The sequence below is a fragment of the Chenopodium album genome, chromosome 2 (genome assembly GCF_948465745.1).
Source record: "Chenopodium album chromosome 2, dcCheAlbu1.1, whole genome shotgun sequence".
Classification (NCBI taxonomy): Eukaryota; Viridiplantae; Streptophyta; class Magnoliopsida; order Caryophyllales; family Amaranthaceae; genus Chenopodium; species Chenopodium album.
In genome coordinates this window covers 77,780,455-77,786,522 of record NC_137835.1, presented here as the reverse complement: position 1 = coordinate 77,786,522, position 6,068 = coordinate 77,780,455, and the positions used below count along the sequence as shown (strand labels likewise).

Sequence of the window (6,068 nt, the reverse complement as noted above, 5' to 3'; positions counted from 1 at the left end):
AACAAAAACAAAAACAAAAAAAACAAACCAAACGAGAAATTCATATTAATCAGAGGGTATAAAAGTGATTTCCTTTATTTTTACTGAGAACAAAGTCATTTCCCTTATTTATACGAGGGTAATTTTGTAATTCCATTCCTTTCTTCCTTCCTTATTCCTCCTCCATTACTGATCAGTGCTCACTGAACTTCTCTCCTCTGTTTTCCTTCACCATAACTTTGAACAAGACATGGCAATAAACATAGGTAACTTCATTCACACATTCATTTTTTTCGTTCTGATTCCAATTGTACTTGGATCAGATGATCACAGTGTTAACGTTGCCGGAAACTTCCACGAAGTTCCGGCAATTGTAATGGTTAAAATAATAGGTTGTTTAGTGGGGGGTGTTCTTATGGCACTCCTCGTATATTACATATATTATTTGTATTTTAGCTATTTTAAACCAACTCGAGTTCATCCCGAAATGGAGTTATTTTAATAGTACATATAATAAATTAATACGGTATTAGTGTATTACAGAGTAGTATTACAAATTTACAATATGTTTTTTAAAAAAAAAAAAGAAAAAAAAGAGTAGTATTACAATATGTTTCAAAAAAAAAAAAAAAAGGAGTAGTATTACAATATGCATATGTAATGATAATACTCCGGCGAAAATGGTGATCCCTCTCATTCTCTCTCTACTGCGCAAGTTTATCTCTCTACAAGCTCAATACCCCGGCGAAAATGATGATTTTCTCTCTCCTCTTTCCGACTATCTCCTTTGTTATTCTCACTGCATTGCTGTTTTCCAGAATTTTCTGAGTTATTTTTATGCTTCTCATTTTCAGGTGTTACTGAAGCACCTTTCTTAGATTTTCAATGTTCTAGTATCTGCTAGTATATATTGATGTCCTCTCAAAATAAATATAACTGTAACTCTTATGTGATTTCCTAACAGCCAGCAGCTTCAAGAGAGAGTACCATACCTGGGAGTGGTAAATCCAAATTGAATGGGCAAACAAGAAACAGCAATGAGACTGATGAGGTAATGTGCAGCAGACCATCACAAGACAAGCGTACTAGGAAGGCAAGCACGGTAAGTTACAGTGTCTAAATAAAGCAACTTAGCAATGGTATTTACAGCATTACAAGTTACAACTAACCTCTGACCTGTAATGTAACTTTGCCTGGACATAGGTCAAAGAACCAATCATTCAATACTATAAGCGCCAGAGATCATCACAAGCTGTTTAGAAGATGAGACTCGACTATTACCAGAGAGGTAAACTTTGCACTTTGATTTAATTATGATTTTCTAGTTATAATGATTCAGCTAAGTAAAGCCCCATATTGTATTTGCCATTTGGAATGGATGTTAATTTCATAATCTACATAAAGTATCCGTAATCTGTCTGGTGGCTGCTAGTCCTTCAGTATACCCTTACAATGGATAGTAGGCACCGGGCAGCAATTAATTTAATAAAACAATAAGAATTGGACTGTCGTTAGAAGACTCACACAAAGACGATGAACTTTGTCAAATAGTCGGTTGACTTTTTTTTTTATTCAATATGCTTAATTAATCATAGTGTACCAACCAAGACAAAAACCTTAACCACAATAACAATTTATTGTTTTCTTTTTGTAATTGTTATTGTTGTTGTTGACCTGTTGGGTTGAGTCATTGAAGCATCTTTAATGCAATAGACTTATGCTAGTTACTTGTTGACAAAAAACCTCAAGATTGTTATCTGATAAATGTTCTGTCTCACATCAAATATTGTGAAGAATCTCAGTATACGAACATTAATTTCTCGGTATACCATGTTTCTTATTCAAATAAAACAATGATTTTTAGCAATTCCTGGTAGATTTGTGTTTAGTCTGTAAAAGGTTGCATAGAGCCCTTGTTTAACAATACATGCTTAAATGTTTTTAACGCGGAAGTTGGATTGTCTTCATCAAAAGATGGTGTTCTTTAAGCTAACTGAAGATGTTGCTTGCAGTTTGGGAGCAACCAACTTGTTGTCCCAGCAAAAAAGCAGTAGGCATGGAATGACTTCGACGGGTCTGATGGCTGACCGTTGGCAGGAACTAGCAATGCAGTACGAGGATACAACTTTTTTGACTGCAGAAAACGCGCTAATATTTGCTTAAGTTTAATTCAATCAAATATTGTATATATGCTTAACAGGTTTCTTTTGTTCGGACAAACTGAGTGTTCTTATAGTTGGACTCCTTAAGTCCTTTCCTCCAAAGACTTGTGCAGTGATGTTGCATTACAGTTTTACGGAGTATAAATTAACGACTGAATTCTAATATTACCTACCAAACATTAGTTTAATGAAAGTTTCCTCTGTTTGTTGAGCATGAAATTAAAGCAATCGAATCGTGATGAAATGTTCTTGAAGTCGATCACAACCTGTGATTTTACTTCCCTTTCCTCAAACAGGCCCAATCGATCCTGTTATTAGTTAAGTGCTCAAAAACTCGATAGATCTTAAGCTAAGGTTCAAAAGTCTGGAGTTCTTGGTGACTTCTTGCTGAACTACCGCTCAATTTTAGTCATTAAGCTTTGTAAGTTTTGAAGTGCAGAAAGTTGTAGATTGTTTGATATGTGATTGTTAAATTGAGCTGTTCATTTTTACAGCTGAATGTTTTTACATGGATTAACAATAGAAGATAGACCAAAAGTACTTTATTTCTCTTTCATGTTTGTCAGCAGATTACTGAAGGTCTGATATTGACTTGTGTGACTGAACAACATTGAGTCCCACATCGAAACTTTAGAAGTTTGTTTACCTCTTTATATAGCTCAACCTTTACTCATGGGTTGTCCCTTCGGGGACATCTGATAAAATTGGAACGATACAGAGAAGATTAGCATGGCCCCTGCGCAAGGATGACACGCACAAATCGAGAAATGGTCCAAATTTTTTTGACGGAAATTGGATTTTTTTTTTCCCAGAAATTTTATTTATATTTGATTTTTATTGAAAAGTTTTTTTGGATAAAATATGTATTTGGGTGTAAATAGTTGACGAAATTATCTAATACTTTATCTATTACACTATGCATATTGTCCGATTTTTTTATTATTATTATTTCATTGTAAGCAATTATTATTAGATTCACTATTTTGCTCTAAAAATTCTTTTTATTTAATGGTGATTGTCTCACAAAAAAAGTTAAAACCAAGAAAAATTTAGTGGTGGCCGAGAGAGGTGTCGCTATTAGATCACTTTCATAGTACATTTTCAGACATTTTTCATTAAAAAAAAAAAAAAAAAAAAAAAAAGAAGAAGAAGAAGACATTTACATAGGTTAGTGATCAAAATAAATTGGGATTTAGCAAACATATAAATGATGTTGCAGTTATTTTAGCATAGAGGAATTACACTCAATTTATTATTGGCATATTATTTACAACTAAACCAAAATTATGACTCATCATCTTGAATACCTAAAATGAATATTAAAAAGAGGTTAATACAGGAGGTTAACTTCAAAGTTATTCTTCTTAAAAAAGATAGAAAGGGGCAGATTTGTGATTAGAGTAGAAAGCATTAAGAAAATGCATTATCCATGCATGACTATACTATAAAATTGTCAAATGGGGTACTTGGACACTTGACAGTGGGTCCACATAATTGTGCCTTTTTTAATGCACCCATACTGTACTCAATAAAAGTTAACAAATCATATCATTGTTCATACTAGTCGCAGTAGGTAGCTGGTAATGATTATTGTGCAAATTTCTTACTAGTATTTGCTATTATTAGGCTCGGTTTGGTTCGTCTTATTTTGCATTAAAAAAAAATTGTATACTTTGTAAGTATGAAATAAGAAGAAAAAAAATATAGATGAGACAAAGTATAACACAAATTGTTTTGCTTATTTTCTAACTTGAATATGATCAATACCAAAATTATTTTATTTTTATCCGATCCCTACATTTAAAAAGTATGAGAAAACACTTATTAATATTGTGAAGATAATTTTGTCCCTAAAATGTTTGTTTACTTATACCCTTATTCATACGATGTTAATTATCTCTATGCTTTTCATTGTGTTAATTAATGATTTAACTCTAATGAATAGTAGTTGGACAATTATACCGTCTAAAATATGAATAGTGATTGGACAATTATGTTGTCTTAAATATTTATTTACTTAGGTACCCTCATCAATGTTAATTACTACTCCGTATTATTATTAGGATAATGTTATATAAACATTTAATATACTTCCTTTTTTAGTATTTACTCGTAGTTAAAAATTTATTGACAATTCACGAGTAAATCGGTGTAAAAATTGTTTATTTTTTTCAATTCTTTCCATTTTTTTCCTTATTATTATTATTATTATTATTATTATTATTATTATTATTGTGAACCTGTAAATCCTAAAACATTTGTTTACATATTTTTCCTCATTAATGTTGTCACCAACTGAACAAGCTCCAGACATGAGTAAGGGACTGTCTCATAGGCTGAACTGAACTGAACTGAACTGAATATTTTATAAGAGAAGAAAATTAGGAGCTGAATTGAACTGAACTGAATATTTTATAAGAGAAGAAAATTAGGAACTGAATTGAACTGAACTGAACTAAACTGAGCTGAAACGAACTGAACTAAACTAAACTGAAAATAAACGTATAAGAACAGACTCGACTCTAATTATGGCTACCCTAATTCATTCCAAATGAACAAAATCAATTCATTCTTAGCAAACTAAGCAGCCAGTTGAAACTCACAAACAAAATATATTCTGATTTCTGAATGACATACCAATTCCCAATTTAAATTCTAACATAGTGAAATTTAAGACAGATTGTTTAAGATATGCACATTATTTATTATTGGGTCTATTCTCCATGATTCTGAGTTGTCCCAGTCTCATATTTTTAAGATAAAAAAGCCCATAAAAATTCAAAAATATACAAGTACTCTAATTATAAAAACCCAAATAAACCCCAATCTTTCTTGAATATTATGAGACAGCAGGAGAGAGAAAGTAATTGATATGTCTGCAACAGAAAGCAACAACAATAATAAAATAAAACCATGAGAGAATCTACACTTTCTCTCTTCCTTTAATTTTTTTTTCATTTCCCTTTATTTTTTTTCCTCTTTCTCCTCGTTTTCTTCAACACAACTACACAATAATAAAGAAATAAATACAATACATAAGGAGTACAACCTGTATAACATCCTCTGTACTTTATATACTTCGAATCTGTTATCTTCAACTTATTTTCAGTTCAGCTTTAATAATTTTATTTCAATTCAGTTTAGTTCTTAATTTCTGTCTCTTATAAAATATTTAGTTCAGTTAAATTTATTTCAGTTCCAATAAGTGTAGTTCAGCTCAGTTTAGTCAATCAGAATAGACCCTTCATCTGTTTTTTAAGTGCAATAAGTTGGTTAGTATATTTAGTTATTTACCATACTTCGTACATCAATTTTATTTTATTTATTTATTTAAACTACTTCGTACATTACTTTGATCATTACTCATAATATCATTGTTTTCATTATTATAAATTTTAAATATAGTGATATATTAGTAAAATATTCATTGTTATTAATCAAACAATATATCACATGATAAAATCAAGTATTTATACATTCGTACAAAGTCACTTCAATACTTAGGGCCTATTCATATTTACTTATTTTCAGTTCAGTTTAGCTCCAATCAGTTCAGTTCAGCTCTAATCAGTTCAGTTCAGCTCAGTTGTTAATTTTTTTGTTTTAGATGTTTTAGCATATTACAACAACGACAATAATAATAATAATAATAATAATAATAATAATAATAATAATAATAATAATAATAATAATAATAATAATAATAATAATAATAACAATAATAATAATAATAAAATAATAATAATAATAATAATTATTATTATTATTATTATTATTATTATTATTATTATTATTATAAATTATATTCGTCGTTCAAAATGGTCACATGTTTTTTTTATAGTTGAATTCATTGACAAAATGAGAGTACTACACAACAGTTACTAGCTTTCATAATCGGTTAGTTCTTCGTCGTCTTCTTCTTCATTA

The 6,068-nt window shown here is 30.1% G+C and overlaps 1 long non-coding RNA gene and 1 other non-coding gene across 2 annotated transcripts; both read left to right on the top strand.

Moving 5' to 3' along the window:
* Nucleotides 1-948: 948 nt before the first annotated feature.
* On the top strand, nt 949-2,286 carry LOC145588618 (uncharacterized). Its single transcript, XR_014101612.1, has 3 exons — nt 949-1,081; nt 1,183-1,267; nt 1,992-2,286. It is a non-coding gene; the product is annotated as an uncharacterized LOC145588618 (long non-coding RNA).
* Nucleotides 2,287-2,820: 534 nt separating this feature from the next.
* Nucleotides 2,821-2,923, top strand: LOC145607009 (U6 spliceosomal RNA). The gene has a single exon (XR_014105479.1). It is a non-coding gene; the product is annotated as a U6 spliceosomal RNA (small nuclear RNA).
* The last annotated feature ends 3,145 nt before the right edge of the window (nt 2,924-6,068 follow it).